Here is a 14,506-nt window from a genome sequence, read left to right as displayed (position 1 = left end):
AAAACATTTTCCTTCATACCAAACACACCCTAAATGAGTAATAGAGACGAAAATTAAAGATCGCAATTTAAAGAGGCAAAAAATAAAATAAAAAAACTATCCCAAAATAGGGATAATCCGTGTAAAAAAACTTGTGATTATGATTTTCAATTTTTTTAATGCTTAAAGATTAATTTGAAAGTGATATTCATGTTTATCACCGCAGGTTGAAACATTTTGCTGGATGAAAATTAAAGTGACAAAAAAATAACTAAAAACTCCATAGTTAAAGTTTTTAAAAGCTTGAAAACCACAAATAAATTTTATAATATATTAGTAAATTTTTTGACAAATAACATCATTCAATTAAAATTTGATTATTTTAAATAATTTTTTTTATTGAAATTCATAGGAAACGAAACGAAACATAATTTTATATAATGATGTAAAAATCAGCTCTCATACGTTATTATATATATATATATACTTTTTATTTAAAAAAAGTTGATACATTATTTATAGTAAGTGTTTAATATTATTATATACCGAATACATAAACTTTGTTACGAAAATAAAAGTAGTTGATTACGTGAGTATAGATTAAAAATATGATTACGTGGATATAATTCAGTGGAAATGTGTCGTACAAAATTATTAAACGGAGATATTTTTTTTGCAGAAATAAAAATTATTCAAAGCGCGTTGAAACATGCTTAGACTTGGCCAAAATCAGATTCTATTCACACTAGACTGAAATATATTAAAAATGAACTATGGAAACAAGTATTAAAATATATTTATATATAATTTAGAAATGAAAAACGGCTGTTTTACAGTTTAGAGTAACATTTGATAGCTATTGTCAATTTTATATTAATAGTAATAAATTATACTCATTTTGTTCACTTTTAATTGTCATTTTACAGTCAATTTGACTAATTTTTAAAGTTAAATTACATTAAATTAATTCAATATTTTAAATAAAAAAAATCAGATATTCAAAAACTATACGAAAAGTACTATAAACTTCAATTTTTTGCATATTCATATGACAAAAAAATACATAAAATATTAGTCAAAATTATTAATATTGAACTCTAAAAAAAGAAAATTATGACAATTAAAAATGAACTTATATTATATACAACACACAGAGACATAGTCAGCAAGCATAGAGGAATGTCGTGACATCAATCATTCTATTTTTATTTTGAATAACTAAATATTCTATTATTGCGAGGATCTCTTCGATAAATAAGCTATTTATTTTGTTCATCATTACGATGTAAATCTCTTAATTTTTAATACTAATTTCATTGTATATCATTTTTTATAATGTCTTCTTAATATATGGGTGTGCAAAAATTGAACTGATCCAAAAAAGGTATTACTGATTTATTGCTATTGAGTTATTGGGTTAATTATTTTTTAATGTTTTATCAGTTCAGTATTGATTTTTACTATTGGGTTATTGGGTAAACCTAACCCATTAAGATTTATAGCAATTTACTACTTTTACCCTTACATAATTATTAAATATTAATCTTAACATCTTACTATTTGTTTGATAAATATTTTTTTATTAGTTAAACCAAAAATCGAACCAGGACCAAAATCGATAAATCGAAAATCAATAAAAAGTATCTCAAGAGGATACCCCTTAATTCAGATGCTAATGTTGTTAGCTATTTTTTCGAGTCATAATTCTCTTTATATAATTAGCTTTTAATTTAAATATAATATATATCTTTTAGAAAACAAAAAGAAGAAGAACAAAACACTCTATTCAAGATTTATTTATGATTATTATAAGTGTAAATGATGTTATTTGGGCGAAAATAAGATTTAGTAGGTAATATATTTGTCCTTGGGAAATATTTAACCATAATATTTTTGGGATATTTCTAAAGTTGCACCGTTTATAGCATGTATTCGGTAATTGGTATGAATAAAAGTTTTTTTCTAAAACAAACAAGCTCTACAAAAATGAATAAAATGACTTTCCTAATCAAAATATGGAAAAAAAAAAGTTTCATTAATGAAATTCCTAATTATGTCCTCCCCACCATTCAACCTCACATAGTATTTATCTAAATTAAACTAATTTATTTTCTTAAAAAATATTTTTCAATTGTTTTTTTTTAAAAAAAAAACAATATTTATTCATTACCGAACACACCCTCTAATTCTGTGCACGTCAATTTTTAAAATTCTAATTATCTTGCTATACGCTAATTAATACACGATTTGTATAAATAAATTAATAAGATTTAGTAACTTAATTAATGGTAATAGACATATGCCACCAGTTTTAGGAGGAAGAAATTAAGATTTAAGATTGATAGAAGTCATTGTAAACCTGTCAAGTGGGCTTGTCCAAGCCGACCCAGCCCATTAAATATTTATGCATTTGGGTATTGGCTTTGGATCGGCCCATGGTCGGGGTTTGGGGTACAAAATAAGGGAAAATTATGCAGAATAAGAAACATTTAGCCTATATTAGATACTATAGCTACAATTTAAGAAAATTGTAATTCGTGGCTACAGTTTTCACAATTCTTGTTATTTGTTTGATTTGTATAATTCACATGATTTATATAAATCCAGAATTTGTATAATTCAGTTCCTAATTGTATAAATCCAGAATATTGTATATGTTTACCCTAGCAATTTGTATATAAATTATGAAAAATTCACAATAACCTACCTTGTTTGTATATTGGCAAGTGAAATATACAAAAGGAGTTTTGAAAAATTCATAAATGTAAAAATACAAAATTTGTATATACTTATTCTATTTGTATATTCGCAACCTCCATAGCAAACGAAACTATAGCTATGGAGCGAATTATCGAAACTATGGCTATAGAACCTTATTATATTTATTATGTTCACTATTTCTAAAATGGAAAATTCACCCCACATATCTATTTAAGGCTTAATATTACAACCTTTAGATGTACTTTTTTTATATTACTACTTATAACAGTTTAATTACAAGTATTAACAGATTAGTTTTAATCTATAATTTAATTTATTTAATTTAATTAATTAGTTATTATTTTTATAATTACCTTACAATTAATAAGAGAAATAAGATAATCAATTGTCATTATCTCTTACACCATTTTAGGGATAACATTAATAGAGAATCAATTGTCATTATCTCTTACACCATTTTAGAGATTTTTTTTCCAGTTTTCACACTCCCACCCCCACGTTCCTCTTTTACATAGAACTAATTTTTTCTCTCTCACCATCTTCAACATTCGTCTTCTTCATTGAAAAAGAAAATCAGCAGATCACTATTGGGCTCCATGGATGTGGAAGGAAAAAAATAAGATAACATATTTTTCTTTCTGTATGAATTTTTTGTTATGTTTGATAATTGGAAGAAGCGAATGCTTACTTGTGCCCCACTAGAAGTGGATTTGTATTTGTTTTAAAATTAGCACATGATTTAAAAATTATATGTGCAGGAAAGAATGTCAGATATGAATTCTAATTTTCTTTTTCTATTCTTTTGTTCTCTCTATCAACTCTTTTGTTGTCGGTAGCAAGCAGCTTGAGAAGAGGCGTTGGCCAAGGTTTTTGCTCTTGAACTAGAGATAAGTGATGTAATGCCAACAAATAATGAAATTTCGGTAAAAGATGCTTCTACTCAGTCGAAGATTAGTCAAGCAAAGAAAACAGTTAGTCATGCAAATCAAAAAGAGAAAAAAGAGGAAGGTGAAAATTGTAGAAGCGACTCATTCTGTTTTGGATTCGGATTCAGATTTCGTAAGTGAGATTAAAAAGAAAAAAACAAAAAAGCAACAAATGTCGAAATTGGTCAGTCTTTAAAACCAATCAACAAGAAGAACAACAAGGAAGGAGGACTCAGAAATCCCAATTTCAAAAAAAGGCAAAAAAGTGGTTAGGATAAGTATTTTATTTAATTTATTTTTGAATTATTCAATTTAGTATTTTTTGTATTAAAAATATTGTATTATGATTATTGTTGTTACGAAACTTATATTGATGTGAAAAGTATGAATATGACATTAATATATGATATATGAATATTGTATGAAATGTGATGGAATGTTGGTATTCAACTGGTATGAAGTGTTATTTGATATTGGTATGAAATTGGTTTGATATCAGTAGCCTAATTAGTTGATTTTAGTGTCGTTTCTTAAATGCCACAGTGCACATGAAATCTGGTATGATGTTTGAATAATATTAGTGTGAATTTTTTTTCAAATATGGTATATTGTTTTATTAAAATTTATGTACATGAATATGGAATGAAACATGAATAATATTGGTCTGAACTGAATTTTATATATAGTGTATGAATGTTGATATGAAAATGATTTAATTTTTGTATAAATTATGTAAAATAATTAATTTATAACTACTTATAAAATGAAGTTGGTATCGGAATGAAACATGAATATTGTTGGTAGGCTGAAAAATTCATTTGAGATTTCAATTACATGTTTTTTACAATTTTTTCAATGGGATATCAGTTCGATACCAAGTATACACCAATTGGGTACAAATTAACTAGTTTTAGGTTGACTAATTTAGTTGAAATCTCAATTACATGTTTTATTCAATTTTTCCAATGGGATATCTGTTCGATACCAAGTGTACACCAATTGGGTACAAATTAACTAGTTTTAGGTTGACTAATTTAGTTGAAATCTCAATTACATGTTTTATTCAATTTTTCCAATTGGATATCAATTAGATATTAAATGTATACCAATTGGGTATAAAATTAACTAGTTTTAGGTTGTCTAATTCGGTTGAAATCTCAATTACATGCCCTTTTTTCAATTTTTTCAATGGGATATCAATTCGATACCAAATGTATACAAATTAGATGCAACATTAACTAGTTTCTATTTCAGTTGAAATCTCAATTACAAGTTTTTTTTTTTCAATTTTATCATTGGGACATCAGTTGGATACCAAATGTATACCAATTTCATACTAAGATTTGAATTTTCAGTTGATATCAATTGCATACCATCATTATCTAGTTTTTTTACTATACATTTGAAAAACACTTAATACACAAATGATTAACTAGTACACATAATAAATGTTCTGAAATTATAATTCATTAATTTAAAAGACAAAATAAATCAAAACATGAGTTTGTCACATTAAAACAACCAAAACAAAAGAAAAATAAATGCCTTTTTTTTTCCAGCAAGGTAATTTGAACATGTCTTCTTGTTGTGTCCCTCCCGATGACATGTACTGCACGTAACCTTAGACCTCTTGCATTTCACATCAGCAAATCCTTTCCAACGTTCATGTTGTGGTCTCCCTACAATTCTTTTGAACCAGAAAACAATAATTTATGCTCGAACACTTTTTGAATTGCATATTTTCCTGTTCCATCATAAATTATTGTGTTAGTATTATAGGATACAAAAGTACAAAAAAAATTACAAAACTATATATAATATGATAATATGCACTGAAACAATATTTTTTTTGTATCAATTTATGCTCCGCCACTTTTTGAAATGCATATTTTCCTGTTCCATCATAAATTGATTATAATAACAACAAAATTATACACACTCGTCATTATTTTTTCATACAAATATCATTCAGACAGTACACTACAAAATAAATTTCATACAAAAAATAATATTTCACATTTCATACTCACTTAATACACATTTCATACAACAATCATCATTCATACCAATTTTATACATTTCTCATACCAAATAATTCATTACTCTCACACAAATTTATACACAAATGACAAAACATATATAATCAATAAAATTTCAAATTTCACACCAAATTAAAACACTTTTCATACATTTCTTCAAAAATCTAAATAACTTTTTTACACATTAGTGAACACACTTTCATACCAATTTCATTACATTTATACTACCAAATTCATTCAACATTTTACATTTAATTTATATTTTCGAAAAAAGAAAACAGTAATCAATATTACAATTTTACTATACCTACTTAATCTATAACAATAAAACTATTTATATTTTAAACATTTATACTCAAATCTTTCATATAATGCGCCTATTTCTCACGAAATCATGATTTTGACAGTATACAAATTAATCAAATAACAAAGAAAAAGAAGCTTACCAAAACGTATTATGAACAAAATTAACAAAAACGTATTATGAACAAAAATTAACAAAAACATATTATGAACAAAAATTAACAAAAACAAATTTTGACCAATCACTAAACAATAATAAATACTAACCTGAAGGATCCCATCTTCCAATCTTTCACCATATTTAATTAATATTGATACGTAGTTGTCCATCACAACAAAATCAAAAATTTTCAAAGAAAAAAAAAACTTCAATTCCTCAACAGTGAGAAGATTTTTGGCAGAAAATTGAAGAGAGAGAAACGTTGAACAAAAAAAAGGATAAAATCAGAATTTTAATTAAGTTTAACTAATTTGAGTGAATTAAGGAAACTAAATATTCTTAATAAGTTTGAATTCCTTAATTCGTGCTAATTAGTAATTATCTACACTCAATTCAAATTAAATTAACACCCCTATTTCTGTTTTTTACCTTTTTGCCTTAAAAAATGTTTTTTTTTGTTTTTTTTATCTTTTTCTTTTTTTTAAAACAAATGTTTTCAATTATTAAAAACAATTTTTTTTTAATAAATTGTTAGAACCTGAAATATTTAATGTTACAACTTGAAAGTTTAAATCTATTGCTATAACTTGAAAATATTAATATAATATATGTCATATATGAAATTTATACTTCTAAAATTAGCTCAATAAATAAAGATGTTCGCCTCAATCCATGATTTGTTTTAACATTAGGAGATGGGCTATCAGGTTTGGTTTTTGGGCTTCAAATGAGTGGGTTTCATGTGCTGTTTTGGATGGGCCGATATTTTTTTTTGTAAAAATCATCTGAATACACACCTATTTTAACCTTATTTTCTTAAAATTTCTACCGTTTCAAAAATTACATAAATCCCTCTTTTCCTCGTATTCTCTCACTTTTCCAAATACATCACTAGTAACATTTATTCCCACAATTTATGTTCATTTTTTCACGCCTCAAAACACTTCATGTATAATCGCTATCTCCATTACTCCATTTTTGAATTTCAAATCTTTTCTCTTTCCAGTTCATCAATTTCAAGTTATTCAAGAAGTAGATCTCCGGTTCATCGATTTTCATCACTTTAGTTTTCTGGTAAGAGCTTTGGGTCGAGATCCATGGGCGACACCATTGTTGAAAGTGAAAAAAAGCTATGGAGTTGATATATATTAAAGGACAAAGTGTAGAATGATTTCTTTATTATTTTTTTATTTTTTTTGCTTTCGGCAAATCAGATTGTTTATTTTTTTTATATTTTTTTTGTTCATCTTTTTAATTTATCAAGTCGATTTTGATTCTCAAATTAATGTATAATTCTTTTGTTTCAACTTTATGATGCATTACAATTTTAACATGTACAATGTATCGTGTTCAAATATTAGTTTTGATACATAACTCTAATTTATTGATATACAAATTATTATGTATCATGATTATAGTTATGTATTGAGAAAACACATAAAAAAATTCTAAACTTGGCAACACAACTTACTTTAGCACTTAAATTACACGGGCGTTTAAATACCCCCTTAACATCTTTGAAGTGAATTAAATACAACCCTGAGAATAGAATACCACTCTCGCATATGTAAGCACCGCGTCATTAATTTTCAAGCTTATTCACCTTTTTTCTTAAACATTTTCTTAAAATTCATTACACTAATCAATTAATTAAAAATGCATTTTAAAATCAAAATTGCCCCATCTTCTTCCACCCTTTCTCTTCTATCCCTCCCCCTCCCTTCTTTCTTCTTTCTTGATTTTCACCATTTTCAACCCTCACTAATTTCTTCTTTTTCCCGAATTTCCAGCCTTTAATTGTTGTTTTCTTCTTCAACATTCATCAATTTTATTTTATTTTTAAATAGCATACTTACTTTTTCTTCTTCGAACTCTCTCTCTCCCACAAATCTGTCCCTTGGAGAATAATATTTTTTGAAAGTTATTTTTTTCTTAACAACTCAAATAAAAAATGAAGGTTGTGTAAGAAAGTTGATAGACCCACATTTTTTGCATCATAACTAATTGAATTCAAAATGGATTACTAAAAATTCAAGAAAGCTTACATTCAATAATATGAATTAGGTGTTGGGTTTTGTGATTAATAAAGGGCAGGTGAGGTGAGGGATGAAGATGAAGGAAAACTTTTAATATGGAAGAAGAAAGGTATAAGAAGTGCTTTAGTGGGGAAGAAGACAACAAAATAAAGAGAGAACAAAAAAATTAAATATATTTTTTTTTAAAAAAATTGAACCCACAAATTTCATTTTCTTCTAAACAAGAAATTTCACATTTTCTTTAACTTTAACTTGTAAAAAAAATTAAAAAATATTAGTTATATATTGGCCAGTAAAAAAATGTCATATGTATGATTTTACCTTTCAGTTTTTTAATTTTTATTATTTCACGCACTTTGAGGAGAGTGAGTACACTCACTTTGCCACATTAGCTCTTAGGGTGGTACTTAATCAGTTCAAAATTGTTAAGGGGGTATTGAAACGCCCGCATAGTTAAAGTACTAAAACAAGTTTTGTTGTCAAGTTCGGGGTGGGGGGGTGGGTGGGTGGGTGGGTTTGATGTGTTTACTCTTATGTATTTGATATATAACTATTACAAATTTCATTATATCTTACTACCAGATATATACAACCAAATTTATTCAACTAGAAGATTATGTATTTGTAGACATTATCAAATGTTATACATAAACACTAACGTTTTATAACAAAAATCAGTTTGTATCATATTTATAGCTATGTATATATCACATGACTATGTTATGTATATGTCACATAACTTTGTTATGTATATAACATAATTATGTATCAGATGTTGTTATGCAACATTGTTTCATAACTAAATCAGTTTGTATCATATTCCTAATTTTTCGTTTATGATACATAACTATGCCAAATTGTCGAATTGATGATGTATTAGATGTTGTTATGTATTTGTAGTCCTTCGAGTAACATTTTAAGACATAGTTGCACCACTTGTTTAACGCAAAGTATATCGAATTCAACAAATTTCAAACTTTATTGTATGTATCAGATACATATCAACTAACCACAATGCTATGTATCAATCACAAAAAAACGCTATTGAGAACAATTACATGTATAATATATCTTATAATATTTTTTCAATTAAAATAAGATACATAAATAGTAATGTATCATACCCAATTTTATGGGCATAATACATAAATAATAATTTATACTACATATATTTGATACATAAAATCTACCACACTATTTATACTTAAAATTTACAAAAAGCTAATACATATAAATTCAACTAGTTGCTCTATCAATGTTTGTGCTTCTACTTTTGTCATTTCTTTACTCTCCAGAAGCAGTGAGAGTTCGAATTTGACATTTAGTATACAAGTATATAGTTAATGTCGATGGAGGAGGAAACATTGTGTAGGTGGCATCAACGATGGGAAGGAAGAGGTTGAGAGCCCTTAGAGAAGTTCAAGAATTTCTTCAAACCCTAACAAAGATGTTCATGGTGTATCTTCTCAAATGTATTGACAAGATCGACATATTCATGTCGTATCTATTCAATTTTTCAAAATTTTGATTCAAAGTTGAAAGGTTTTTTAAAGAATGGGGAGAAGGAATTTAAATTTTGAATTGTGTCAATCTGTTATGTTTTGCCAGAGATTGATTCCCACAACAACGTGATTTCGTAATTTATGCTTTTTGTTCTTTAATTTTATGTTTCTTTTCCTTTTTAGTGTAACAAAAAATTCAATTTATGTATATAATGGATTGTACCCGATTTGTTTGCTATGTATCTGAATGACACTATTTTGGAGGGATTTTTGTAAATAAAAAAAATAGTGATAGGATGTAATTTACTCCTTACACTATGAGATTCCTAAAAATTTTACATTTTCTTTTTAAAGTTAACTTCTCCAACTCAAATGAAATTTAAAAGTTAAGTTCTAATCATGTAGGGTATTGTTATTAATTTTAATTTTAATATAATTATGACCGTTGTAAATTTGAACTTTAAATTATAATCATATAGTGTAGTGTTATCAAATGAAGTTTGAAATAATTGTAACCTTTGTGAATTTTAAATTTGAATTTTCAAAGTTAAAACTTAAAAGTCAATTTTTAAACTTTCAACATTCTCAACCGAAAACCAAGATTCGACTTGCATGTGTTAAAGCATATAGTCTGAGTAGCATGATGTTCACATCTATAAATATCACTACACATTCCTCTTCATTTTTTACACAATCGGCATCTCTCTATCTATGTTTTCTTCTTAATTCTTGCTTACCATTCTATTTCAAACTTTCAAGTTTCAATTCTCAACTTTCATTTTCCATGAAATTAAATGAACTAAAATATTTTTAATGTAGTGTAATATTTTCAATTTTGAATTAGAATTAGAATTAAGATATATATATATAAAAATATACAAACAATATAATATATATATATAAAATATACATACAATATATATCGAATGTTTACAAAATAAACTATGTATGAAATATATACTGTGCATGCATACGCGCGCGCACACACGTGAGTGCATAAGATAGATACTAGCGCGCATACACACACAAATGTATCAACTTGGTAATGAATTGACATTATCAAATAATAATAGAAAGTAACCTCATTTAACATATATGGAAGAAAAAATTGATACAACAAGAAGTGTAAAGTTGGTGTTGTTACATTTAGTTAGTCCGTATAGAGGGTATATTGCTCTATTTTTTATTTTTGCGAAAATTAAATACATGTGTGTCATCAGGTTGACGTTAAATTGTTCGCTTAAGATATGAATGAGGTGAGTGGGAAGGATAGAGGCCTATTTTACATCAGGTCATAAGATGAGATTAAAATAGAAAAGAAATTGCAGCTGCAAGTTTGTAGAATCGTGAAAAGTCGAAGGATTGAAGCACTTTTAGATTTTTTTTCCCCTCGAAATTTAACATCTACAAAATATAGAAATAGTGAGTAGTCATCAGAAAACTTCCAAGTAACTCAGCATGAGAAAAGGTATACTTGCCATATTCATTTGTATCAACTGCATGGAAGAGAATTTTAAAAATCACTAAGCTAAAAAGAGGTAACATAACTTAATTTCATGGAGAATATATACCAAGCATATGAGTGACATTACCAACACAATTAACTATTGAAATCTTAAGTGGCTATTTGTAATATTGAAGATACTGAACATAAGCAGGAGAGGAAAAACACTCCATATGCATTTATAAATGCACATTTCTAAAGTAACTCAAGTCGAAGAGAAGAAAAAGTTATTGCTATAAATTTGAGAATGCATATTTGCAAACCCGCAACATAAATTAAATTTTACTTTATTGTTCGATTTAGTTGAAACATGTTTTCAATCATATTAATAGAAAAAATTCTTCAACTATATTAAATAAGTTATTGTACACGAAAATAAGAGAAAAACTTAGCAAATCGTGTTGTGGTAATAATAAGAATCGTGAAAAGATTGAAGATATTTCTTAACTTGAATAGCTCACAGAGAAACTTTATCTTAAAATAAGCACTCATAATTTTCAAGGTCATTGACGAAGAAGTAAGAACACACCCTAATCCACATTGTTAACGTGTAGAGGTTAAATATTAGGAGCATATCAACTTCGGTTGTTCTATAAACATGAGGAGTACTCGACCAACAAATTACTTCTTTGGTGAAGAGATTTTCATTAGGTTATTGAGCAGAAAAATTATTCTTGTTGTACAACATTTTTAAGTATCACTCGAAGCCTTATTCATCTCTTTCATACAGGGATCAACCATCACTTTAGACATTAAAATACTTTCAACTTGTTAACCAACCTTTTTATTCCTTCATTCAAGTGAAAATCTATAAATAAATTTCAACTTTAATTATCTTTATTCTATGTAGTGATTGCAAAAAGAGTTGGGTTAACCTTAAAACGATGAAAAGAAAATGTTGATTATTAGAGGGAAGTTGTAATATATGTTTACAGAAAGAATAAAAAGAGAAATTTTCTAGTAACATTCATTAGCAACTCCAGTTTAACTTAAGTTGTAAAGTGTATATAAAGTTGAGTTGTCATTCAACTCTAATAAGTGGATCAGTAATTAAGATTATGAGTTTGTAGCAATTCGATTAATTATAGAGATAAAGTGTGACCATAAATCAAATAATTATCACTACTTAATTAAGTTGTGATTGGTAGAAGAGTTCATAAACTTCAATTCTTGAATCCTCTTTTCACATACCCACTTTTGACAAAGAAATCAAGTAGATGCAAGAATTAAATACAATCAAAAGTACTAAGGAAAGTTTTTTTAAGAACCTTCAGTCTTGTTGGTACATCTTTACTTCCTACAACTTGTTCTCTGTTGCTGAAGCTATCTTTTAAGAGAATAATTTTTGACGCAATATTAAGCAACAATAAGACACACAAGTTGGGGAAATGTATGAAGTAAGGTACGAAAATTGGTGAAAGTTATGAAAGCTAAACCAATTTATTTACATCTGAAGTAAGTCAAATTTTCGGAATCAATGAACTACTACATTCAATTCAAAACATTTAGTTCAACTTTACTCTCAACTCTTGGGTTAAATTTTTTGAGTAAATAGGAAACTTCCGTACAAATGTAACAACTTCAAAGGGTGAAATTATATATAGTAAAAAATCAGGAGTCAATGTTGAATTTGCTTAACTACACCTTTTTTTATAACCCGTTGACAACAATATTCTGCAATTTTGCCTCCATATTATGTTGAACTATTATATCCTTTCTATATTAGATGGATTTTTCCAATTTGCTTGAAACACTTGTTTTCGTTATCGATACACTAAGAGGGATGAACAACAACCTGCAAGACCTGTTGCTTTTTACTATATAGTTATGGTAAATGAACAGGTGTACTTCATAAAAAGTTTCTTAAGCTCTGCAAAAATTACATTTAAGATTCAATGAGGAATTTTTGCAAACACCTGGGGAGCTAAATATATATACAGGGTAACAACAAAATAAAAAAAATATACAAGAAATTCAATGAACGGCATACCACAAAGAGAAAAACAGAGTATTCATAATTATACAGAAGCACAGAGAAGCAAGGCACTCACTGATAAAATTCATGGGCAATATGAACTATGGTAGTATCACAAAGAATAAGCGAGAAGACAAACAATTCCAAGAGAAATGGACACTGAAGTTGAGAAGATGAAAACAAAACGACAGAAACGATAGTTGTAAAAAAATTGGACTACACGTGGTCATCTCAAAATGTTCTTGTTGATGACATAGATATGTCGATGTGGTGTGTTATTATTGCCTTTTATCATATAGTATCAACCTCTAAGGCTTAAATCACAGGAGAAATGAATTATGTATAAAAATCGTGACCAAGTGAAAATGCCTTTCATAATTCTTATCTAGATGACAGCTCTTATAAAACACTGTATTTTAATTTTTTTACTTCTTAGTTTCACTCAATTTCTTTTAATGACAACAAAAATCGTTGATTCAAATTTCCACGTTGAATTAGAGCTAATTTTTTTTTTTTTTTGAAAAGAATGACTAAATTTAAGAAGAAAAGACTAAAAGTTTTGAACATACTTCACTTGATTTTCTTAAACTCAAATATACATTTTTGCAGTTGAATTTTGCATCGTGACTTCTCAGAAGCTGTCTCTAACTTCGACGATAAATTAAATTAGTTGTGCCATCGATATAAGCTTCATATCTCATTTTTTCATGTTTAAAGATTTGGAGAATTCGATGGAAACAGAAAGGATAAATCTTGTTCTTGCAAAGTCTATCTGATTTTTGATGGTAGAAGCGGTTCGACTTCAGTTTGTATTGGGCTCATTTAGGTATTTTTTTATCTGTATTTTGAATCCCTTTTGGGTCTCCCTAGTAAAAAAGTTTTCATAATATATTTTAATTCACTTCACTTTGAAAATTTTGAATAAAATAAGAAAAAAACAATTGATCCCTTAGATGAACGAACTTAGAAATAACAACTTAGAAAAATCTTGATATTAGTACCATCAAAATTGATATCTCACTAATATAACCTACATAGCATCAGAAAAGTAGGATCAACACATGAAGACAATAACCAATGATATAAATATGATAAGTTGGTCAACTAAACTATTTAAAAGAGTCTAATAATCTCGCCAATCAGTATATAAGTGAAGAGTTAGTGCTCAAGTGGAAGACTATGAGAGGTGTGAACATCTCTCTTCCGCTCCCTCTCCCCCCCTCTCTCTCTCCCTCTCCCTGTTAGCATAAAACCTCTTAAGTTCATAAGTTATTTTGGACACATTATATTTACACCATCAAGATTTTGTTCTCAGTATTAAACACACGACATAGCTATTTTCTTACTTCATATTCACTATA

Source organism: Solanum stenotomum, chromosome 10 (genome assembly GCF_019186545.1).
Source record: "Solanum stenotomum isolate F172 chromosome 10, ASM1918654v1, whole genome shotgun sequence".
Lineage (NCBI taxonomy): Eukaryota > Viridiplantae > Streptophyta > Magnoliopsida > Solanales > Solanaceae > Solanum > Solanum stenotomum.
The sequence above is the reverse complement of the archived record's forward strand: the minus strand, read 5'-3'. Positions refer to the sequence as shown.